Source organism: Herpailurus yagouaroundi, unplaced genomic scaffold (assembly GCF_014898765.1).
Source record: "Herpailurus yagouaroundi ecotype Mexico unplaced genomic scaffold, PumYag 141, whole genome shotgun sequence".
Lineage (NCBI taxonomy): Eukaryota > Metazoa > Chordata > Mammalia > Carnivora > Felidae > Herpailurus > Herpailurus yagouaroundi.
In genome coordinates this window covers 45,114,758-45,141,331 of record NW_024412396.1, presented here as the reverse complement: position 1 = coordinate 45,141,331, position 26,574 = coordinate 45,114,758, and the positions used below count along the sequence as shown (strand labels likewise).

The 26,574-nt window shown below is 40.5% G+C and overlaps 1 long non-coding RNA gene across 7 annotated transcripts in view; it reads left to right on the top strand.

Annotated features, from left to right (window-relative positions):
- The first annotated feature begins 381 nt into the window (after positions 1-381).
- Positions 382-26,574, top strand: part of LOC121031985 (uncharacterized) — a 57,826-nt gene continuing 31,633 nt past the window's right edge. The window contains exons 1-4 of one of the 7 annotated variants that reach the window (XR_005791025.1): positions 382-1,575; positions 1,860-1,947; positions 2,675-2,798; positions 4,448-4,629. This is a non-coding gene — a long non-coding RNA (uncharacterized LOC121031985). The other 6 variants (XR_005791023.1, XR_005791022.1, XR_005791026.1 and 3 more) reach the window with 6 other exon arrangements.

Below are 26,574 nucleotides of genomic sequence, written 5' to 3'. Positions count from 1 at the left end.
TGCGTTAATTGACTTTATGTTATTGGTAAGGCTTCCAGTCAACAGTAGGCTATTGATAGTTCAGTTTTTTTGTGGGGGAGGGGTGGCAAAAGTTACATGCAGATTTTCAACTACATGGGGTCAGCACCCCTAAGCCCCCGTGTTGTTCAAAGGTCAGCTGTATAGTGAAGGCACTCTTTATACATTAAAAATAATAGACTGTGATGAGTACTTTGTGATATATAGGAGTCCCAGGTGCTGAGGAGGGATTAATTCAACACTGCCTGTGGCGTCTAGAGGCTTCCTGAACCTGGTTTCCCTGGAGGTGCACTTTGTAGTTGTGGAAGTTCACAGAATACTCCGGGAATGCTGTCTCCTCTAGACGGAGTATGGAGTAAATAGGAGATACAGGCAGGAAGGCAGCCTTTGACCTCAAAGTTGTAGTACAAAAGGCTTGATTGATATTCCTTGCTAAGAAAATCAGGATGAACACTGCAGGCAAGGGCAGAAGAATCCCACCATCTTTTGTATCTTAAATAACGTTCAGCATTGTCAAAGATGGACTTGAAAATCACAATGAAGTTTCTTTCCTCTCCCCCACCCCATATTTGACCCTGTAGTCCTGTGAACATGAGTGTTACTGGAGCAGCCCTAAAAGCAGGAGTTCAGGACTTTCTCCTCTGGTGACCACTTAAGGGCTACTTTAATAGGTGGGAAGATAAAGGGTTAAACCAGGGACATTTCAGTGGCAAAACAGAAGCAAGGACAGATGGGAAGATTTCAGGGATAGCGTGGGAAATGTTATTCCGTGCCACTTGCGCTCTATTATGTCATCTCAAACAGTACTTGATAGGTGAGGCTTTCTCTGACACCCTGGCAAATGGGACACGTGGGGGCTGCTTCCTAAGCTACCGAAAGCACATGTTCGTGTGCCTGTTGGACTGCCAGCCTTGGTATCTTCTCATCTCTGTTCCGTTGGCCTTCCGATGACCCACAGAAAGGTGTGCTGGAGGGTTACTGAAGGAGAAAACAGACACTCATAGGTGACTGGATTACAGCCATCTGGCAGTAAAAGCACTACCACCGAAAGCTCAATGATAGCAAGATACTACACGGATTACCATTCGATCTAACCTTTCATAGCACTTAAAAATTTTTACTTTTTAAATGAAGCCGGCAAGCTCTCCATCCCACAAGTATCCACGGAGGCTATGTGCAAGGGAGTGTTCTAAGAATTAGCCTGGGGTATGTTAAGTATCCTTTCCAGATCAGTTTGAACGCGACAGCGAACGCAATTCCGGTCTCTAAATCCCAATTGCGGGCCAAGGCGCCGGAACCAAAGCGTTGCCGCTTCATTTCCGGGCGGGAGGCGCCAGTTTGTGGCGAGGGATCGATTGCTTTTGCCTGGCGGGGGTCGGTCCGGAGAAGACGGCGAGCTCGGCGGCTGCGGGCCGGCCTGGCGGTGTACCGCGTCCTCGTCGCGGAGGAGCCCGAGCTGCTGAGATCCGGGAGGCGCGCTGGGCCCGCGTCGGACGGCTCGGTCGTGTTTGCACACGCGCTGGTGCGAGGCCCCTTGTTGGTGATGGAGGTGGTGAGGTGAGAGCAGAGAGACGTGAGGAAGAGGTGGGCGGGCGGATGCAGGGAACAGGTGTCGCAGCGGGCGGAAGAGCCGGGCCCTGGCGCTCGAGGGCTGGTCCGGGGAGTCGGAGTTTTAAGGCAGCCCGCGTCGAGGGTGACCCTTGTCGGAGGTAACAAAATTAACGTACGTCAGAGCCAGATTTTAACCCCGGTGTGGGTACTTGCCAAGCCTGCGGACTGCGGTCACGGGGGACTCGATGCGGTTGCTTAATAATGCGATTTTCGGCCTCTCCCTGCGTCAGTCTCCTGGTTTGTGAAATGGACTTGATTCGTATTTCACGTAGCTGACCAAAGGATGTATGAAGCATTCAGCCCAACATCTGCCAAATGGTAGGGATTCCCAAAGCGATGGCTGTGTTGTTCTTTGTGTCAGTACTGCTCACATGATACTCTTTTGTGTTCTGTGTTCCCTTCTACGCCGAGTGCCCTGAGAATGAGGACTTTGTTCCATTGCTCCAGGGAGTGCAAGTTGACATTGGTATAACGATGGAACGATTAGGCCTTGGAACCAGTTAGACCTCAGTTGGAATCCACACCACTCCTTTGATTTGCTGCGTGACCTTGTGCAGGTTGTTTTTCGTGGCCGCCTTGTCCATAAACACAATAATTTGGATAAAGCTGTGGGCGGCGAGGTAGGCCTTCCAATCGGAGTTAAGTCCAATTACACTAATTAGGCCGTGGACAAAGGCCATTTAATTGTAAACACAACATGGTGTGCGTTTGGGAAGGATTATAAAATTATAAAATCTTTGGTCGTGTGTCAAATATACTAATTAACCTGTTGGCATAGTTGGAGTCAGGCAGACAGAAAATATTAGATTGAGTGCTCATAAGCGTAGCAAAATTACTGGAATGAACTCAAGTCATGCATCCACTTTTCCTTGTAGCAATATTATGTAAAGAGCAGCATGTTATTACATAAAGCCCATAATTACTATAACATCTTCAAGGTAGATTATATCCTCTGATAAATGTTGCTAATCTTTATGGAACAACATTCAGAAGAGGGTTTTAAAGTACCAGGGACACACTAATAATTTTCTCCTTTCCTTCTCAGATAATGCTCTTGAAAACATACGGATTTTGGTGCTTCAGCTTCTCTGTTCCTCAGTTTCCCTTGCTGAGATCATCAGTGACCTGCTACTTTCCAAATCTAGTATTTTCTCATCTGTAGCCAACCTGTTAGCTGCATTAGTTCTATCTGCAACCTTAATTCCTTTTTGCTGTGTAGGAAAATATATGCACAATTTCCAGTGATTAGAATGTGGATATCTTTGGGAGTGGTGGGGGATCATCCTTCTTACCACAAGAATATTTTTTTATTGTTTTGGGGAAGTCCTATCTAAGTGTGACAGGAAAAAAGGTAGAAATATCTCACAAATAAGGATCAACATTATCATCATAATCTTCCATTAAAAAAATAAGACATCTTAAATATGTTTGAAAAGCAAATGATAAGCTTTTACATATACATTATCATATACATCATCTCCCTAAGATAGTTAAGGAGCACCTGGGTGGCTCAGTCGGTTGAGCGTCTGACTTCGGCTCAGGTCATGAACTAGCAGTTAATGGGTTTGAGTCCCATGTTGGGCTCTGTGCTGACAGCTCAGAGCCTGGAGCCTACTTCCGATTCTGTGTCTCCCCCTCTCTCTCTCTTTGCCCCTCCCCTGCTCGCGCTCTCTCTCTCTCTCTCTCTCAAAAATAAATAAACATTTTAAAAAACCTTTTTAAATTGTTAAATAATGATATAAAACTTATCCACAAGGTACCACTGGACACTTAAATTCTCTTCAAACTTAATGAAATATGAGTCAGTGAGAATTTAAATAATATTTTCTATGTGTTGGATTGTCAGAGATTAAAACATTTGATAATGCATAATTAGTGAAATGATTAGTGAAGATGTCTACAAATATGTGCATTCACTGTTGGTATTAATAAATTTGAGATGAATTTGATACATTTATCAAAATTTAAAATGGGTATGCCTTTTGACCTCACATTTCCGCCTCTGCAAAGTTAATATTTATCAGATGTTCTTTACAGTGTTATTTGTAATTTTGAAGAAACGAAAAAAGGAGGTAGTTTATTTATCTAAAAGAAAGCTTTGGCCTTTGTTTATTTATATCTATGTGTTAGGATGATATCACTTTAAAAAATTTGGGGCGCCTGGGTGGCGCAGTCGGTTAAGCGTCCGACTTCAGCCAGGTCACGATCTCGCGGTCCGTGAGTTCGAGCCCCGCGTCAGGCTCTGGGCTGATGGCTCGGAGCCTGGAGCCTGTTTCCGATTCTGTGTCTCCCTCTCTCTCTGCCCCTCGCCCGTTCATGCTCTGTCTCTCTCTGTCCCAAAAATAAATAAACGTTGAAAAAAAAATTAAAAAAAAAAAATATATATATGGGGAGAGGACTTCTAGTTCTGACCAAGACGGAGCGTGAGTGCCCCCTGGTACTCCCTCTGAACAACTAAAATCCCCGGACATAATATAGCAGACAATTATAGAAGGACTTAAACGGGAAAAGAAGATACCAGGCTGCCTAGGAACCTCATAAAACTCAGTTAAGCAATGAGATGAAGTGGTTTCCTGGCTTTGGGATAACGGATATTTCCCTCATTTCTTATTGCTGACAGATCTTTTGGCAAATAGCGAAGTGTATTAAAAAAAAAAAAGTCCTTGGGGTGCCTGGGTCGTTCAGTCGGTTGAGTGTCTTACTCTTGATTTTGGCTCAGGCCATGATCTCAGGGTCAAGCCCCATGTCGGGCCTCCCTAAGCATGGAGCCTACGACTCCATGAGATTCATATTCTCTCTCTCTCTCTTTGTCTCTCAGCAACAACAACAAAAAGGAGTTCTTTATGGTGAAGTCAGACCATCCTAGGCCTCTTGGGAGTTACTCCTTCCTTTTTGGAATGAATGCCCTATGGGCAGGATGGTTGAAAACCAGAGGGTAGTCCCTGCAGAGTCCTGTGCTTCTGAAGAAACACTCTTATTATGAAAGCTGTATCGAAGCAGGTGAGAAATATAATAATTTTTATTAACAAGTCTAATCTACTTGAAAGGCACTGACATAGAGGTTGTTGGGACCCTTGGCTCACATAGCAGTTTCTGAAGAAATCCTTTTGTTATTATTTATTTTTATTTTTATTTTTTGAAGAAATCCTTTTGAAAAGCAGTGGAATTTAAATCGCTCAGACCATGGTAAGGGGTATGGGGACTTTGGAAAAGAAGAATATGTGAAACAGATCATGGTCTTCTCAAGCAGGGCATTACAGGGCAAGGAAGAGGAGGGCTGGGGTGGTCACAGTGGAATCTATCTTTCTGGGTCCTTTTATTCATTTGTATCATCTGCTCAGTCTTTGGAAATAGTATAATTCACTTTGGCATCAGTAAACCTCTACTTTCCAGTTCTACAGGATTTCTAGCTCAGTGTTTGAAAAGAGATCGAATTCCTTGTCAATTCCTTGACAAAGCCAGGTTTCTCCAAAACGTCATGCCCTTGTCTTGCCCTCCCTTCCTCAGCTTTCCGCACTCTCTATTTCCATCCATTTCCCTGCGGGTCTTCCTGTTTAGCAGCAGCAGCAACACTGTAATACCAGTGCCCAGAATCCAGTGTTGGTGAGTGAGATCTGTGATACAGTCTGCAGTGCCTGGGCCTGTCAGCAGCAACGCCCATATCTGCCCTGGACCATCTGTGGAGCCAGGTTTGTTCTGGCCTCAGAGTGACTGTGGTTGGCTCTCTGACCTTCCCAGATTGTGCGAGCAGCTTAGATCACTAAGAATCTGTTTCACACTTGAAAGCAGTAACCTAGACTGATATGAACGTTTATAAAGCATCTGCTAGCTGACAGGATCTGGTGCTGCAGAAATGACCAAGGAGTTTACAGTGGAGTGGGGGAAAACCGACAACTAAAGAAATAACTACAGGGCTTCCACAGTCAATAGTGATAGACCAGGTAATTCAAATCAAACTCTGAGAAAACCAGAAAATCTAGGTCGATTTTACAATAGAAAATCTACTTGAGGCATACACGATATAATAAGATAAAGGATTATCAGGCTGTGAATGGAGAGAAGAAAGGAATCCAGAGAGCTGAGTATGGAATTTGGTGTTGTTTTTCCCCTGGGAGTATTTCTGCCATAGGCTGAATGTTCGTATCTCCCCCCCAAATTCACGTTGAAACCTAATCCTCACGTGATCATGGTCTTTGGAGGTGGGGCCTTTGGGAGGTGGTTAGGTCATGAGGGTGGAGCCCTCATGAATGGGATCAGTGCCCTTATAAAAGCCCCACAGGGGCGCCTGGGTGGCTCAGTCGGTTAAGCGTCCGACTTTGGCTCAGGCCATGATCTCACAGTTGGTGGGTTCGAGCCCTGGGTTGGGTTCTATATGAACAGTTCAGAGCCTGGAGCCTGCTTCAGATTCTGTGTGTGTGTCTCTCTCTTTCTGTCTCTCTCTGCCCCTCTCCCGCTCATACTCTGACTCTCTCTCTCTCATAAATAATAAATATACGTTAAAAAAATTAAATAAAAAATTTAAAAAACATTATCTCAGGGTGCCTGGGTGGCTCAGTCAGCTAAGCATCCGACTCTACGCTAACAGCACAGAGCCTGCTTGGGATTCTCTGTCTCCCTCTTTCTCTGCCCGCCGCTCACGCTTTCTCTTTCAAAAATAAATAAACTTAAACACACACACACACACACACACACACACACACACACACACACACTGTCTCAGTCCCTGAATTTGGATCAAGGTATTTTGGATTACTGTTGCCTCTAGCCACTGGCGGGAAAAGAAAAAGTGAAATTCTTTCTGGAGAACGTTAACACTGTTAGGTCACAGATTAATTCTAATTTTGGAAATGTAATGTTAGATAAAATTTGAAAAGAAATAACTAGGCACACAAAGAGACAAGGTAACATGAAACATAAACAAAAACCAGCAGAAACAACAAGTATTAGGTTCACGAGGACTGTAGCTGTTGGAGTTACCAGCCAGAGACTTAGAAAACTGTGTGAATGGGTTTAAGATGATAAAAGTCAAGATTTTTAATTTTGGCAGAGAACTGGAACTATCAAAGACATAGTAGATTTGAAAAAGAGCCAAAAGATACCGTAATATGGAAAAATAGTAACAAATACTTAAAACTTAGTGGGTAAAATAATGAGAAACCAAGCACAACTGAGCAGAGAATTACCGAACGGAAAGAAAGTCCTGAAAAAAATATCCCGAATAAAACATGGAGACCCAAAATGATGAAAAATAGTGGTGAGAAGGTAAAATACAAAGAGGATGCCACGAGAATGTCTAATCTACGTATAACTGTTAAAGGCGAGTGGAAGGAGTGGAAGAATGAGTCTCGCAGACAACAGAGAGTGAACAAAGCGATAGAGTTTATCGAGGGAAAGTATAAAGCTCTCGAGGGTGAGAGAGGTCCTGACTGGGTAGCCGTCAAGGATTTTTGTCCCTGACCTTATCAGAGAGTTTGTGAGGCTCCACTCATGGCGCCTAGCCCAGGCAGGTCTGGAATATGCCACTTCTTCAGCCTCCCACTTGCACCTGCAGTCTGCCTCCCCGAGGCTCCCTTATCTCTCCTCGCCTAATGTTAACCCTTTCCCTATTCAGAACCGAAGTTCTGGAAAGCAAGTCCAAAGTGAATGGGGCAGAAGCTACGTTTGAAAAAACCAATGGTTAAGAATTTGCCAAATCTCACGAAAGACATCAAGCGGCCAATTCAAGAATTGTTACAAACTACGTACAGAATAGTAATAGCAGTAATAGTCCTAAGTGCATATCACAAACAATTTGCTGAAAACCAATGATAAGGAAAATAACTATAAAAACAGTGAGGGAATATCTTTAGGTTGTCTAGCTACCAATAGTACTAAAAATGGAGGGAAAAATTTTTCTTCTGATGCCAGATTATAAGAAAACCTACAACAAATGTCAGGCTTAATTGCGAAATGTTGCAGTCATTCCCTTTGAGATTAGATCAAGGATTCCCACACTATCCCTACCACTTATATTCAACAATGTACTGGAAGTCCTAGCCAATCCAGTAAAGCAAGAAAATGAAAATAATTGTTAAAAGATCGGAAAGAAAATTTTAAATGTCATTATTTGAATGTGATTGTGTGAAAAATCCAAAAAGCTCCACAAATGAGTTTTTAGAATTAATGAGTTTAACAGGTTTGCATTTCAAGATCAAAAGACAAAAATCAATTGTATTTCTTTTTTTTTTTTTTTTTTTAATTTTTTTTTTTAACCTTTTTTTATTTTTGGGACACAGAGAGACAGAGCATGCACGGGGGAGGGGCAGAGAGAGAGGGAGACACAGAATCGGAAACAGGCTCCAGGCTCTGAGCCATCAGCCCAGAGCCCGACGCGGGGCTCGAACTCCCGGACCGCGACATAGTGACCTGGCTGAAGTCGGACGCTTAACCGACTGCGCCACCCAGGTGCCCCCAGTTGTATTTCTATATACCAGGCTAAAAAAAAGAAAGTTAGTTTTAGAAACAATACCATATATATTAGCATAAAAATACCCAGTATTTTGCATCAAATAAAAGGCATTCAAGAACTAAAATAGAAAATATTATTGAGGCTAAAAAGTGACCTAAAATAAATGTATGATGTACCTACCATTTCATGGATTATAGGATTCGAAATCATACAGATATCTCAATCCAGCATGATCTATAAATTCAATGTACACTGGTGACATTCCCAGCAACTATTTTGTGAAATTTGAGAAGATAATTCTGAAGTTTATGATGGAAATTCAAAGGGCTGAGATTTGCCCAAGACGGTAATTAAGGTATATGTGCAAGGATAGACAAATAGCCAAGGTCAAAAAATAATGCAGATTACGGGGAGAAGACCCATACATATCAATACCTGATTTATGAAAACAATTAAAAACATAGAGCACAAGGTAAAGGAAGAACTTCTAGGTATATAGTGCTAAGACAACGAAATGTGCACGTGGCAAAAAAAAAAAAAAATGATTCCTATCCTATTACCACATAAAATCAGTATTTCATTAGCTATACATCTCCATGTAAGGGATTATTAAAATTTTAGGTAATATTAGATAATATATTAGTTAAGAGCAGAAAAATAATGTTTTAAGTGTATTTATTTTTGAGAGAGAGTCAGCGCATATGTGAGGTGGGGAGAGGCAGGGAGAGAGAGAATCCCAAGCAAGCTTTGCACTGTCAGCACAGAGCCCTACATGGGGCTTGAACCCACAAACCGTGAGATCGAGACCTGAGCTGAAATCAAGAGTCCGATGCCTAACTGGCTGAAACACCTAGGTGCCCCTAGAAAAATAATTATTAAATAGGATATATATATAAATAGTTATAAATAATATAAATATTAAATAGGATATATATATAAAACAGTTTACTATAAAGGAAAATATTGATAAATTGGGTAATACCAAAATGAAGAACTTAGGTTCATCAAAAGATAACTTTAAGAAAGAAAAAAGACAAGCTTTAAACTGGGAGAAGATATTTGCTACACATAAAGTCAATAAAGGGCTTGTGTCCACAATATAAAATGGACTTATGAATTATGAATCAAAAGTAGAAGGACAAAGCTTTCACAAAGGAGGATATCCAAATTGCCAATACAAATGTGAAAAGGGCTCAGCCTTATTAATCAGAGAAAGAAATGCAAATTAAAACCACAATGAGGTACCACTACACATGTAGCAGAATCGCTAAAATATTTTTTTAAAAGAGGAACATGGTAGGAATTGGCAAGGATGTGGAATAACTAAAAATCTCACACACTGCTGATGGGGTATAAATTGGCACAATCAATTTGGAAACAGAAACATGTGCCTGTGCATCAAGATACGTGAATGAGATTGTTCATCGCCGCATACTTCATAGCAGTAAAAAACTAGCATCAGCCAAAAACTCTATTATCAGTAGAATGAAAAACACATGAGGAAGGGTGAGGATGCTAACTGAGGCATATAGAGCTGGAGTAGAACATGAAACTAACCAGATAGGATGACAGATTAGAAGTGGCATTGACAAAGAGCGTGAAACTTCAGTGAGTGAGGTTCCAAGATTTCTGAGTTGTGCTGGTCACCAGTATGGGGGAAATAGAAGACAGAACAGGTTGATCTCATTTTGTTGGTTTAACAAACAGTACTGAGCACCATTCATATCCTAGGCAGTCTGCTAGGATCTGGAAATAAACTGTGAGTAAGAGTGCACAGTCAGCCGAGTCTCCATTTGAGCTTTACAATGGCCTTTTGAATCCAGACAGTCATTTACATCTGACAGATGGGCTTTTGTGGCTCTGAAATGTCCTCCTAGTTGATGGTGAATCTGAGACTCAACTCAAGCCTTTTTGCCTCAGCGCTTTTTCTTCAGCCAAATGAGGAGAGGATGTGGATGGGAACAGTGTGTGAGGCCTCTGAGGAGCACATTTCCCCACCCCAGAGGTGCTTGTAACAGCCAGATACTCAAAGCTCATGAACAAGCTTATGTTCACTGGAGGCAAGCCAGGGCAGGGTGACCAGCCAGCTCTCCTGTTTCTCAGGCTTCTGTAGCAACCATCAACTTCTCTTATTGCTCCTCCTGGCCTGGTTCATTTCATCCAAGTGTTTTCCATCAATTACTTGGATGGCTATTGAGTCGTGGGCACTGAGCAAGTTATCAGAAACACGCACATACACACACACACACACACACACACACACACACACACACACACACACACCCAGACACATTGTATGCCTTCAAGGAACTCTCAAATTCTAATCTGTGGATAAAGGCAGATCTATAGGCCAGTGAGTGAAATGGAGGGTTTGGGGGCTTTGAGAGTCATAGGGGCATGACATAGGCAGCACAGAGGAGGAAGTGATCAGTTCTGGGAATTTAACCTTGAAAAGGGGTAGTGTTACTTTCAGGACAACTGAGCAGATACTCAGGAAAGATAACGGGTCTAACTGAGCCACAGAGCCACCACAGTCTGTTGTGTTAGAGGAAACTTTCTGAGGTCTTGGTATTTGCACGTTTGTATTAGTAAGCAGCTGATTATGTTGAAATATAAGGCAAGATCAATATTCTTAAGAAGGTGGAAGTATGAAGAGGATAGAAGACAAATGAGTATATGCTTCAAAGGAGGCTTGGTAAAAAAATCAGAGTAAAACCAAAACCCATACAGGTTTTATCCCGAAATGGCATCATACATAGAACGCAAGGGAAGAAAATTTTTCAGAAGACAGTATCCACCTGTGCCAGATGCTTGGGACTTTATGTGAGAAGAGAATAGAGAACTGATTATTGAGTTTGGCCATGTGAAGGTTGTCAGGGCTTACGAAAGTCATTTCCGAGGAGGAATAGAGATAAGGGTGAGTTAGAGTGGATTGAAGAGAGAATGGGAAGTAAGGAAGTGAAAACAGCTAATGTGGAAAACTTCTGAGAAGTATTTTGCAGTTAAGGGAGGTAGAGAATGGAGTGGTAATTAGAGAGAGAAGACTAAGTTGGTTAAGGTCAACCTTTTTCACATTGGCAGTGGAAACCCTTGAAGATTTCAGAATCAGAAAATTCACTAAACGTGTAGGGCAAAAGGGGCAGTAATAACTTGAAGAAGGTGAAGTTGAGAGACCAGTGAGCAGATGGTCCAGGAATAAGGGGATAAGGATATGAACCTGGGTGGTGGCCACCAGGATAGAAATTAACAAACAGGAATGAAAGCTGTCTTAGAAAAATGGTGATCTTTGCTGAAAGATTTTCAGCAAAATACCCAAGTCACTTGCTTGGAGACAAAAGCGTGGACATGAAAGGAATCTAAAAGGAAACCAACACCCAAGAAAGGAGTTAAGGCATATGTCTTACGTGGAAAGAAATGATATTAAATGTACGCACATATATTTATACATATATGCACCGGGAGCATACAGTGTACTGGAGGACACCGTGGTTAAGGGTAGAGATCGTCTGAGAAGTTTGTTCGGTTTGCTTCTTGGTCTTCCACAGCCCCATCTGGTAAATGGTAGGACCTTAGGCTTTCCTCAGTCATGCCCCTCAGGTGTTCCCAAAAGGACAGGGCCATGGTACACATTGTCAGAACTGGCTCTCTGTTCTGGGGGACATCAGTGTAGACTGCTGGGCTCATGGGGCCTTTGCTCTGCACTTCTGTCCGGTGGTCATCTTGAGTCTGTCTCCTCTCACCTTCCTCTGCACATCTGTGGTCTTCAGTCGGCCAACTCTCCCAACATTCCTGTTGCGGGGGAGCTGGCTTGTTATGCTCCAACTCTGGTTAGGATTTGGATACCTGCTCTCCGTATTGCTGCCACCCAGAGCCAGTTTTGTCTCTTAGCTGCTGCTACGACCTTGGGCAAATTACTTCTCTGTGCTTTTGATGTCTCACTTAGGAAATGGTAAAAATATCACTGCTTACCTTATAGGTTTGCCTTGAGCATTATTAAATAAGTTACTATAGAACTCTTAAATATATTAGTGTATGTAGAGAGCTTAGGATACCACTTGGCCCATAAGTATTTTTACAATATTGTAATTGTGCTCACCTGATACTGTAGATGAAACCAGATGTTTGGCCCTTCTTTCTTTCTGCCCAACAGAACCCTACTCAAAAGTTTTATGGGTGTGTGTGGGTGTGTAGAACGCTGTACCAAAGATGAGGGAAATGGAGGGATTTGCATTTCATTTGTGCCCACAGCTTACAATTTCAGGGTATACAGTTCTGTTCCTGAAAGCTTCTCAAACATTTCCTGTTTAAATTTACTCTCCTCTTGTTCTCTGCCCATCCCACATTTTTCATCGTTATAAATGCAGAGAAATTTAGCTATCTGTTCCTTCACCTTTAGCTGCACTGACCTGTGTTCTCAGGGTCTTATCATTCACTCCCAACCTGTTTATTAAGAATTTTCTTAAGCATGTATATTTCCTTCTGCCAGCATTCATCATGCAGTAGATACAATTTGTAATGGTTCTCGTGTATTCCTTAGTATTGAAGTACGTTGAAAGCAATCTGATGAATTATTTTATCATTTGAGCCATCAATCTGGCCGTAGGTTTTCTGTAAGTCTACATTTTCACACCTTAGGGTACAAAAGTAATACAAGAAACTGTGAGCCCCTAAAGAGCATAGATTACATCTTTTTCATCTTTATGTCTGCAGCTGTACCCAGTAGGTGTCTCAAAAATTGACATACTTATAATTCATTGTCTATATCTTTTCAGTAGGAAGGAAATACTTTACTTGGGGAGAAGGCTTCAGGCTTGGTACTCGTTTGCAATTAGTGGGTTAAGAGTTGCAGAATTTCTTCACTACCATGGTGGTAAAGCAAATGATTCCTTTTGGGCTCAGCTCAGGTACCAGAGAGGCCCAGCTGATACTTATAATACTGCATAATCTCAAGAACTTTTTTTTTTTTCAACGTTTATTTATTTTTGGGACAGGGAGAGACAGAGCATGAACGGGGGAGGGTCAGAGAGAGAGGGAGACAGACAATCGGAAACAGGCTCCAGGCTCTGAGCCATCAGCCCAGAGCCTGACGCGGGGCTCGAACTCACGGACCGCAAGATCGTGACCTGGCTAAAGTCGGACGCTTAACCGACTGCGCCACCCAAGCGCCCCAAGAACTTTTAAACATCATGAGCAATTCTCATTCTTTTCACTCCACAAGACTTGATATCTAAGTTTATGTTATTATAATAATTCCTCTTGCTACTGAGTTTCTTCTGTTGACCTTCTTCACCACCTGTCCCACACATGAACAAACTGATAAGAAAGCCAAAGTGATCTTTCCTTTGTGCCTGTGGAACGTCACAGCAGGCATGGGAACCCTTGTTCTAGTCACCTTTCCTAGTCACCATAAAAGCCTTACACCGATCTTTTCCTGCTCTCTCAAGCCATTTTTGGGCCTGCTTGGGAACCACCCTGTTCTCCCCTGAAAGCCTTATTATATGATTAATAAATCTTTTCATACCTTCTTGGTGTCTGTGTCCACGTTTCAATCAGATTTGAATTGGGGTCCATCCTGACCCTATAATGTGTATGCAACAATTTTATTAAATATTGAATTTAATGCATGTGAAGGAATGTTAATATGTTTAAAGTATAGAAGCAACAATTTAAAAAAGTTCTAGACCTACCACCCAACCAAGAAACAGAATATCACCACTGTATTTGAAGTGCTTTACCTGATTTCATGACTTACCCTGCATAAACCAGTCCCCTACCTCCACTTATCACGGCATTTGAGATATTTGATGATTTATCACTCCCCTTATTTTTATATTTTAAGCACAGATGTAAGTTTTCCTAAATTATATATTGTTTTATGTGTTTATTAACTCAATATAGATGAAATCATGTTGTATAAACTATTTGGGTACTTTTTCCGGTTAATGTTTAGAAGTTTTGATTCATAGAGCTGCATGCATTAATTTTCTCTAGTGTATGTCTATAGTGTGAATATATTACAAGTAACTTGTGGATTCTCTTCTTAGTGGACATTTGGATTTTCCCCCTTATCTTTTCCTTATGTATAAAATGCTGTGAACATTCTTCTACATAAACTCTGGTGAAAATGTGCAAATCTTTTCAGCAGGTGTACCTAGGAGTGGAATTTCTGCATCATACAGTATCCACAGTTTTAGCTGTGGCTGATGAAGACAAATTGATTTCCAATTTCATATCTATTTGGTTTTTTTAAAAATATATTTTAAAGTAATCTCTATACCCAATGTCGAGCTCGAACTCACAGCCTCAAGATTAAGAGTTGAATGCTATACAGGGGCGCCTGGGTGACTCAGCCAGTTAAGCATCCGACTTCAGCTCAGGTCATGATCTCACGGTTCGTGGGTTCAAGCCCCGCGTCAGGCTATGTGCTGATAATTCAGAGCCTGGAGCCTGCTTCGGATTCTGTGTCTCCCTCTCTCTCTGCCCCTCCCCTGCTTGCTCTCTGTCTCTGTCTCTCTCTCAAAAATAAATAAACATTAAAAAAAATTGCATGCTATACAGACTGCGCCAGCCAGGCTCCATATCTAACTATTTGGATGAACAGTTTTTTCAGCACCATTTATCAAAAGGCTCTTAACCCACTGATCCATTTTTATCACTTCTGACATAAATCAAGTTTGCATATATATGTGGTCTGTTTCTAAGTTCTCTGTTCCCATTTGTCAGTCTGTTTTTGTCTGTTTCTGTACAGGTACCATTTGGGCTCATGAATATAGCTTAGTTATAAGCCTTGATATTTAATACAAGATTCCTACTTTATTCTTTTTCTTCATGAATGTCCTAACTATGCCTAACTATGTCCTAACTTGGCCCTTTGTTTTTTCATAGAAATTTTAGAAACAGTTTATTGAGCCACCAACCAAGAAAACAAAATAAACAAAAACCAAAACCAGATTGAATTGAATCTATAAGTCAATTTGAAAACTGACTTGTTTGCAATATGTATATATATATATACACATGTATATATATATACACATATGTATATATATATACATGTGTATATATATATATATACATATATACACATATATACACAATATGTATATATACACACACACACACACACACACACACACACACATACACATAAACATAGCACATCTTCCTACCGGGTGAAGCCTTTTTCAGTGTCCTTCAAGAAGGTAGTACAGTTTTCCTCTGGAAGGGCACACACCTTTTTGGTTAGATTTATTCCTAGCTACCTCATTTTTATATACTATTGTAGATGTAGTCTTCTATCTAAATTAGGCTTTATCTTTTAAAAGCTGGGTTTTGATGGCATATATAAAAAAACTTGAGTTGTATGTTTTGGTTTTGATTCCAAATACAGTCACCTCTCATTCCAGTTATTTATCTGTAAATTATTTTGATTTTTCCCCGCATCTCTGAATAACACTCCTGATTCTTCCTTTCCAGTTCTTGTAATTTTTAACTCTTTTTCTTGCCTTTAACTGGCTAGAACCTCCAGCGCAATGTTATATAGAAATGTCTTGTTCCTGTTTGTAAAAAGGAAGGTGTCACCATTAAGGAAGTATGTAGGCTGTTTGTAGATGCCCTGCCCTGACTGATGATGGTGATCCTGGGAGTGCTCCTTAGTTGCCTAAAAATGAAATAGTTGGGACTTGGGGATACTGCCTCTTCAGCTCAGCAGCAGGGGACAAACCTAAGCCTAACTTCACATAGGACTGGAGGCTTTCCTTCCTCAAGGTGCCTGAATCCAGTTTCCTTAAGATCATCAGTAGAAATGAAAACATATAACCTTGATACAAAGACTTGAACGTGAATATTCATAGCAGCATTTCTCATAGTAGCTGAAAAGTGGAAGGAATCTAAATATCCCTCAACTGGTAAATGGATAAACAAAATATGGTAGAGTCATACGATGGAATATAATTTGGCAATAAAAAGGAATGACGTACTGATGCATACTACAACGTGGATGAGCTACAAAATCATACTCAGTGAAAAAAGCCAGTCACAAAAGAGCACATATTGTATGAATCCATTTATGTTAAATATCCAAAAAAGGCAAATCTAAAGAGAGAGAAAATAAATTGGTGGCTCTCTAGTGCTGGGAATGATAATGGAGAATGGGTATAAATGGACCATGAGGGTTTTTTTAGGGTAATGAAAATGTTCTAAAATGAGGTTGTGATGATGGTTTTGCAACTGGAAATATAATAAAATTAATTATACGTTGAAAATGAGTGACTTTTATGGCATGTGAATTACATCTCAGTGAGGCTGCTTAAAAAAACAAACAATAAAGCAGCTGACAGTAATCTGACTGACTGGCACCTAAACCTAGACCACTTGGTGTCTAGGTCCTGACCGATTATTCCCTGCATACGAGGCTGCTCTGATGCTTGCCTGGAAAGAGGATAGTAAAGGGGCAGGAGATCATTGCAAACAGATCACTGAACAGCTGCCATCTACCCAGATTGCAGTGCAGATATCAGTCTGCCCTGGTCTTGGGCCACCACAGTGCCGATGTGATGGATTCATGAATGGAGTAGCCATGGTGGACAGATGAAGGCTCCGCCTGGACAGAGAAGCATGGCGTCCCTCATCAAAGCTGACCTTGCTACTGCTCCCACCCTCCCTGTCAGCCACGGAGACGGATGCCGGACCCTTTTAGTGTGCGAATCTTTGAGGAGTCAGTTAGTGATTACGTGAGACCCTTTCCACCCTGGAGAGGGCAGCAATTCATTTTGACTAAGATTGACATGTTTTCTAAGTGTGCGTTTACCTTTCCTGCCTGTTACCAACTTGGTCAGCGCCTCTATTCAAGGACTCACAGAGTATCTGATTTACTGACATGGGATCTCCCACATACTGGCACTTCAGATCAAAGGGCTGGATTTATGAAAAAAATGCGGTTCTGCAGTGGGTACATGTCTCTGATTCACTGATCCCACTACATCCCACATCATTGCTAAGCTGCTAGCCTGAAAGAGCAATGGGATGGCCTCAAAGGGACACAGCCGAAGCAACCGTTTGAAGGTGATGTCTTACAAAGGTATTCCTTCAGGATACAGTATACGTATATGTTAAAGCAGAGGTTGGCGAACTGGTTCAGAGGCCAAATCGGGCTTGCTACTGTTTTACAAACATGATGTCATTGGGACACAAGCACACTCATCATTTATATATTGTCTGTGGCTTCTGTTAGGCTACGTCGGCAGAGTTCAGTAGTCAGGTCAGAGACTGTATGGTCCACAAAGTCTAAAATATGTACCGACTGGCACTTTAAAGAAAAGGTTTGCCATTTTCCCCTTAAATCAGTGATAGCTGTATGGTTCTGTGTTACTGCTGGGAACCAAGGACTGGGAAGGATCGCTCTGTTCCAGCAACCCACTTGGGAAACTTGCTTCCAGTTTCTGAAACTTTAGGGCTCTTCAGTTGAAGAACTAGAGGTCCTGGTTTCTAGAAAGGGAACACTTCCAATAAGGGAAACATTAATAGTTCCACTAAACTTAAGGTGTTGGCTGCCACTGGTCATTTTATGCTCATTGTGCCAGTAGACCAGCAAGAGGAGAAAAGAGTTACCATACTTGAAGGGGTAATTGAATTTGATATTCATGGGAAGGCAAGGTTACTGCTACATACTGGTAGCAGGGAAGATTTATATGTAGCACTCATGTGAGCCACTCTTGGTAATCCAGACCTTGTAAATTGGCAAGCAGAGCTTAACTGTGGCCAGACAACAGCATGGTAACCAAAGTCTCAGACCCCTCAGGTAACAGTACCACACAGGAAGCCACCTAGACCAGCAGAAATGCAAGCACAGGGTGAGGGGAATGTAGACTGGCTAGTAAAGAAAGGAATCATCCTTGTCAGTTCTGACCTCAGGACTGACGGCAGCTGTGGAGGCTATGGTTTATCCTACTAACTTCTCTTTTAAGTTTTCATAGAAATTGTAATCAACCAGAATCCTGGAGAAGTTGCCAAAGAATGGAGTGAACCTAATGTGTAAAGCAAGTGGGCCTGAGTGGTTCAAGGGGTGGAGCACAGCAGACAATGTTGGTGCTGTGTCCAGACGTCCTGAGTTTGCTTTCGTTGGCTTGGTGTACGCATTCTCCTCCAGCTGCTTCACGCGACGCTACTAATGCACTTGCAACATTTTCAAGAGGCTTGCCTTTGGTAGATTGGAACAACATCACCAGGAGGTGTCTGGAAGTTATGCATTACTTATCCCTGTTACAGCCTGCAAACAGTGACTGCCTAATGCCTGTTATGGAGATACAGAAACCTCACTCCCCTGCTAAGGTGGGAAAGACTGTGGTGTGCTGTGTGCATCAGAGCTCCTGGAGATGTGGGGCTGAGGCTAGACCCAGCTGAAACCACAGTCTTGCTTTGCTTCTTCCGTTCGCTTCTGCTGCTGCCCCTCCTTCCTTACAGGTTTTCCCTTTTTCTTCTCTTACACAGTTATAAGTTTGGACCTTAAAAGATACTGTTGATATGCTGATTGGTCTAAAACAGGCATCCAGGGGCATGTGTTTGGCCCCAAATTTCTTATGTAATTATGTAATTTCTCTCTTAATAAAAAACTTGATTATATCTTTTGTGCCTTGTAAAGTTTGTTCTGTATTTTTCCCATAATGTCTAAGGTTGGAATGCTTATTAGTTCGTTACTTTTGAGCCTTTTGTGTTTACTTAGGAACATACAATTATCCATTTTTCCCAAACTAAGACTTTAGCAGCATCTCGCAAATATTGACTACTCGCAAATATTGAATATGACATTCTTCATTATTTGGTTCTGAGAATTTTCTGATTTCTATTACCACATTTTTTGACCCACAAATGAATGTTAACATTTCTAAACACGTGCGAATAGTTTTACTCATCTGTTATTGGTTTGTGACTTAATTTTATTGTTGTTAAGTAAGTGTTCTGTGTGATACTAATTTTTGAAAATTTACTGACATTTGTATGCATGATCATAAATATTTTGTGCTTGGAAAGAATATATTCTTAAATTTTTTTTTTCAACGTTTATTTATTTTTGGGACAGAGAGAGACAGAGCATGAACGGGGGAGGGGCAGAGAGAGAGGGAGACACAGAATCGGAAACAGGCTCCAGGCTCTGAGCCATCAGCCCAGAGCCTGACGCGGGGCTCGAACTCACCGACCGCGAGATCGTGACCTGGCTGAAGTCGGACGCTTAACCGACTGTGCCACCCAGGCGCCCCTTGGAAAGAATATATTCTACAGCTGTTGAGTGCAGTATTCTCTCTCTCTCCCTCTCTCTCTCTGCTTTCCATTTAACTTGTTAATTGTGTTGCTCAGATTCTTTATATCCGTATTTTTTGCTCTATTTAATTTATTATAAGAAATTAGTTAAAATCCTCCTCTATGATAGTGAAATTGTCTATATATTTTGAGACTATGTTATTAAGCCATAAAGTTTAGAATTGTTATATTTTTCTGATGAGACCTTTATCATTATGTGGTGATCATCTTTATCTCTAGAAATGCTTTTTGCTTTAAAGTCTATTTTGTATGGCATTAGTGTAGCTACCCCAAGTTTGTTTAATATTTTCCTAGTCTCTTTTTCCCATGCTTTGACTTTCACACTTTTTCTGTCCTTGTGTTTTGTGGATTATTTTTAATCCAGTGTGATAATCACTGACTTCAAATTGGATAGTCTAGACAATTTCCATTTATTGGGATCAGTTTTATATTTGGTATAGTAGATTATTATCAAAATTGTCCCTGACCCTTCCTAACAGCCCCTCCTTACAATCCCTGTCTCTTCTAAGCCTGTCCCTACTAAAGTATTATAACCCCATTGACATCTAAGTCTATTAAGATGCTTGGCCTTAATGATTTCTTTTGTGTTTTTGTTTTGTTTTTGTTTTTTACTAATTAAAAGTGAGTAGAAATAAATGTACTACTTCTCAGTAGAAGCTTGTATATACAGAGTCATTGTTGTTCTAACGAGTTGTTTTCTGCCACCATGCCTGTGGCAGACTGAAGCCATTCCTTCAGTCTAGGTTCCAGATTGAATAGCTAAGGCCAACCAAAGACTGGAATGCAATGTGTGTGAAAAACAAACAGATTCCGTAAGTCACTGAGATTTGGAGATTATTAATGCAGAAACCTTCCAAGATACGATTAATGCAGTTGACCCTTGAACAACACGGGTTGGGGGTGCTGACCCCCACGTGGTCAAAAATCCACATGTAACTTTGACTCCTCCAGAATTTAACTACTAATAGTCTACTGTTGATTGGAAGCCTTACTGATAACATCAACAGTCAATTAATACATATTTTGTGTGTTATATATATTACATACTATAGTCTTACAATAAAGTAAGCTGAAGAAAAAAATGTTACTAAAATCATAAGGAAGGGAAAATACATTTACAGTACTGTACTGTAAGAAATATAAGTGGACACATGCAGTTCAGGCCCATGTTGTTTAAAGTTCAACTGTACATCTAAATTGATTTCTACCATATTATTTGCTGCCCTCTGTTGCTCTCTCTCTGTTTTCCTTTTTTTATTCTAATGTACTTTCTTCTTGATTGATTGTTATTGACAGTTTCTAATGGTCTATTGTGAAGTAAGAGAAGGGCAATGTAGCAAGCTTTTCCTAAGATTTTATTTCTTCAGTGTAGAGGACTGTTCTTTATTCTGAGACTTCTTGATTTATTTTTAATTTTCCATTCCTGTTCTCCCCTAACAGTTTGGAGTTATATTCTATATTCTTTTATTTCTCTTTACATTTTAACTTGTATACCAGTATCCACTAGGATAGACTGTATTATGCACTGGGAATAAACTCTCCCAAATTCTTAGTGGCTTACAACTGTAAAGGTTTCCATGCCCCCTCTGCACCGTAGGCTGATGGAAGATTGACCTTTTGGGAGCATCAGTTGTAGGAGGAAGATCAGAGAATGGACAGTTTGTAGCGGTGCTTAAATACGTCTCCTTGGATCACTTCTCATATTTCATTGGACACAAGTCATGGGACCACACCCAAATTAGTGGGAGCAGGGAAATGCACTCCTCTCGTGTGAGTAGACGGAAAGGAAAACTTGAAATACTGGTGAAGAGATGTAATGTCTACCAGTTTGCCCTTTTGCTCACCAAATGTAGGTTAAGCTTACTCCCATGTCAAAGGAGAGCCACCCCAAATTCCCATCTAGGAGAAAGTTTAGCTCAGGATCAGGTTTCCTCTGTATTGTAGGGTAGGATGGATACATAGCAATCTCTACAACAGATCTTGATATACTTGCTCTTGATGCAAGGCCTTTGAGCCAAAAAGAAAAATTGGGGGGCCCCTGGGTGGCTCAGTAGGTTAAGCATCTGACTTTGGCTCAGGTCATGATCTCACAGCTTGTGAGTTCGAGCCCCACGTTGGGCCCGGTGCTGGCAGCTCAGAGCCTGGAGCCTGCTTCGGATTCTGTGTCTCCCTCTCCCTCTACCCCTCCTCTGCTCATGCTCTGCCTCTCTCTGTCTCAAAAATAAATAAACTTTTTTTTAAAATTCGAAAAGAAAAATTGGGTTTGTTACATGCTCCCAGTATACAATGATGAAATAAGCACAGCATAAAGAGAAAAGTACCCCCATTTGGAAAAGAAAAATTCCGTGAAACATAGCAATCACTGGTCCGTAGCAGTTTTGAAATTCTGGTGGGCACATATGGTTAAGGCCCTCCCTCTTTGGGGTGGGAAATATCTCCTGATTAAGTCTGCTCTAGAGAGTGAAAGGACTTCTTTTTCCATTGTTCGCTGTGGTCCTGACTCTACCTTCTGGAAAGTTCTTCCTTTTGTATCATTCTTCTTGGTCTCATCGGAAAACGAGGGCAATAGAACCTCCTTGTGGCCCATGCAGTTTTATCCACCTTTTGTTGCCCTGCTTCCTCTGGCAGTAAGACTCCCCCAAACTTCATAGACTTGCTCTCTATTTGATTTCAATCAGCTGTATGCACCAGTATCCATATCTGCAGTTCTTTATAATAAATATGCTTTTTTAGAGTGTTCTATTTCTCTTCTCTAACACATATATCCCTACGTCCCTATCCCCTTTAATATCAGGTAACTTGAGTCTACTCGATGTCACTGGGAAGAACACATACTTTTAGCTATTTACTTTGAGTTATTTTATCTAAATGAACAATTTGCTGGATACGACACCCTTATTTGGCTTTTTCCCAATTTGAAGTTCTTCATCCATCCAGTAGTTTTCATAAAGTTACAATGAGCACTCCTTTATTTTGACTTTTGCCTCAAGGCTGAGTTATAATTAGCCTTTGTTGCTCAAATATTTTTTACATTTAGCTTTGACATTTGGGGTGGTGAAGTTTTCTTTTCCATTTCTGAAAGTCCCTGAATTTCCATATTCTCTCTACTCCCTTTGATTCCTGTTTGTAAATGTGCAAATTCTTTCCTGAACTAAGGAAATGGTCAAATGCAGACAGTTATCAACACTCACTAGTAAAGTTGTTTTCCAGCTTCTTCCCTTAGAGCCACACATAACTTTATTAGGTACATGATATGTCTCCCAACATAGGGCAGATGACTTTTTACTAAACATTTTGGCATTACATGTTCTCACCTCCATATGCATTTCACCCACTGCTCTCAGTACCAATGCTTGTTTCTGTTGGGATAAAGTAATTTATATTGTTGTATGAACAATCTGAAAATTTCAGAAAGAACCAAGATTTCATCCTCACTGTGGGTTACAGGCTGTTGAGGAGGGTTCAACAGGAATAGTACTAGTCACTGGTCACAGCAGCAAAGGGAAGAGAGAATGGACACTCAAACCAACTCTTAAATACTTCTTGGAAGTGACACTTCTGTTCATATTTCATTGATCAAAGCTAGTTTCATGGCCAATGCTAACTTCCAGTAGGCAAGGAGGTACAGGCCCGCAACGTTTCCCAAAGGAGAGTAGAATCATAAATACTGAAGAGTAGCATTACTGTCTGTAACAAAATACAAAGTTATTATCTTTAGCCTTTTCTAAAATAATATAAGGACAAGAAAACTTTAATTTCCCGAACTTATATATTTCCCAGGATATTATTTTTTTGAAAATGGTTCTCCCAAATTAGATACTATTTTAATACCATTTCTGCAGTCAGTATTTATTTTGATTCATTCATACATTTACCACTTTGTTTTCCTGCATTGCATTTTCTTACTAAATTCAGTTTCTTTTTGTGTGTGACATAAAGACTTTAAAGTCCTTCAACTGAGTCTTTAATAGCAAATTATTTTTGTTTGAAAAGACTCACTTCATCTCTTTTCTCTTGAGTGAGAATTTATTTTCTTGGGTATTCGATACTATGTTTTCTTCTCAGATTTTGAAGGTGTGATTCTGCTGTCTTATGGCCAGTACCATTGTTGTTGAGAATTCAGCTGTTTGTAAAAACTGCCATTACTTCGTATCTCATCTGCCTTTCTTTCTAGCTTCTTTTACAGTCTTCTTTTCTTTGCTCTTCTGTAAATGCAGTGTGATGTGTCTGGGTGTGGAAGTCTAATTTATCCATCTTGGGGTTTGGAAATCTTAATCTGAATGTTCTTATCTTTCATCAGTCTGGAAAGCCTCCATCTTTAGGACTATTGCCTTACCAAGTCCATCTTGAAACTCTGATTAGATAGAAGATAGGCCTTCTTACTCTAATGTCCAGGGATTTTTCACCTATCTTACAGTATTTATCTTTTTGCCTTTTACTCCATTTTGGTCTTGGATAATTTCCCTTACTTTCTTGTTAGGATACCTATATGCATATAAAAAGTTGGGAGGATTAAAAAAACTATCCAGATGTTTAAATTATTTTGCAGTGTGAGCTTGGAACTGGACATATAGTTTACCATACTGTCAATTATGGAGTTGAATTTTCCAATTTTTTTTCCTTGCTTATTCTGTTACATTTATTTATTTATATTCTTTTTTTTAAATTCTGTTACTTTTTTTTTTTTTTGGTTTGTTTTATTTTTGAGACAGAGAGCAAGAGCCGGGGGGAGGACAGAGACAGAGGAGGACAGAGAATCCCAAGCAGGCTCCACGCTGACAGCAGTGAGCCTGATGCAGGGCTCGAACTCATGAACCATGAGATCATGACCTGACCAAAGCTAGACACTCAACCAGCTGAGCCAACCAGGCACCCCATTCTGTTACTTTTAAACAGGTACACTAGAAAGACCATTAGAGAGCTGGTGTTTATTGATGATCCTTTAAACTACAATGACCTATCACTGACTTCCATCCCATATGTGGAATCTCCAACATTTATTTTGTGGAATTTCCAATATTTTCTCTTCTTTCTTTTAAATTTTTAAATTTTGTAAATGTTTATTTGTTTATTTTGAGAGAGAGAGAGAGAGATCAAGCAGGGGAGGGTCAGAAAGAGGGAGACAGAGAATCCCAAGCAGGCTCTGCACTGTCAGCATGGAGCCCAATGTGGGGCTTGAACTCACAAACTGTGAGATCATGACCCAAGCCGAAATCAAGAGTCAGACACTCAACAGACTGAGCCACCCAGATGCCCCTCCAGTATTTTATATTCCAGGAAATTACCTTGACCCTTTGCTACTTTGTCCATTTCCTTGTTTTTACTTCTTCTTTGGAACCAGAGTATAGGCAGATTCTGACCTTTCTCTTTGTATCTCGTTTCAAACCCAAAGTTGACCTCTTAGACTTGAACACAAATTTAGCCTTCTGAATTTTTGTATCTTGATACTCCCTAGAATTTTCCTCTGTTCACATCATTGCCCTTTCTGCATTTTTACTGTCGTAACTGAATTACTACATTTTACCAGATCCTACACTCTTGTTATTAGCCACTCAACTTGTGCCTTGGAAAAGTATGTCCCCACTCAACAAAACAAAACAAAACAGAACAGAACCCCAAAAACAGTCAAGAAGGAAAAGATAACCTCAGTTCATTTGTGACCACTCTTCTGACAGTGATCAAATTTTGATATGTAAGCTAAATATACTCTTAAGATTTTGTGTTTTACTACTGGCTGTGTTGGTATTAATATTATGGCATATCTTATTATGTACAATGTATTGATTTGCTGACATCACATTTAGCAAATGTTCTCTCCTTCTCCTGGATGACTTCTTCACTTTTATTCACACAGATTTTCCAGGCTTTAGAGTTGCAGTTCATTTCAGTGCTCCAAACATGTCATCTAGTTCCAAGGAAACATCTTCCCTTTGTGTGCACTTATTCATCTCCAAATAAAATACCATGGACAGAGAAATGCATTGTTCTCAGCCAGGAGAGTGCCATGTTAAAACTCCCAAAGCCAGGAAAGGGTTCAGCTTTATGCAGGTTAAAAACCTTGGTGGAAGAAATGATGGTGCTCTTATCAGAATAAGAAAAACAGGACAAATAAAAACAGATGTTTGCTACCGTTTCTTACTGTGATTTGGACAAAGTCTGGCTACAAAAGGATTTGGTAGAAGGGGCCTCTACCCCTTGAGCTTTCTTTTCCTATGCCTTTGAATAACCGATTGTGTCTTTTAATCCCTCCCTTGCTTTGTGGTACACAGGCAGCCTGGACCTTGAGTACCCTGAAGGATAGCCGTAGCACCTGTTCCCTATCAGCCTAGCAGAGTTTCCACTTCTTCCCAAGCCCGATTCCATTTCTTGCGATCTTCCATTCTCTAGATCACCACAAGGTACAGGAGGCTAAGCAATGATGAGTATAAAGAGACACTAGGTGAACTTGCAAGTTGGTTAGTCCAAGTGGATCTTCGTTCAATTTACCAATCCTACCACATGGGGGCAGTAGGAAGCACGGGAGAGGGAGCTACACATAGGACCTTTTAATACACAATGGCTCCCAGTCAGTAACTGGACCAAACAGAAGCCCGGAATTTGCCCAAACGCTAGCAACTCCCTCTCAGGATTGGGATGAATTAGGGAAGAGCAAGTAGGGAGAGTGAAGTGAAAGAAGGGAATAAAGATTCTTTTTTCTACTTCAATATATATTTTCCAGTTACATTTCTAAGCATAGGGAATAATGTTTAGTAATTTGTTTTTTTTACTTAAGAGTATATTTTGCATGTCCTTAGATATCTGATAGCACATAATTTTTAATCACTGGATAAATTTCCAGTCAAAAGATATAATCTAACCAACCACTATTTTTGGATAGTTGAGGTATTTCCAGATTTTCTATATTATAAATAATAATTGTGTAATTAATTTATGTAGGGTTAAATGATTATCAGAATTTATAGTTATTTCCTCTGTACAAATTAAAGGGGTAGGTTACAATGAATACAGATTTTTGAGGATAAATATTGCTAAATTCTCCAGGACACCAATTCATACTCCACAAATAATGTATTAGCTTTCTATTTCTCTGTCTTACCATGCCAGCACTTGGTGACTTTTTAAATCTTTGGCAAGTTGATTCTCTATTTATTCATATTTCTTAAGTTGTAATGAGGTGACTA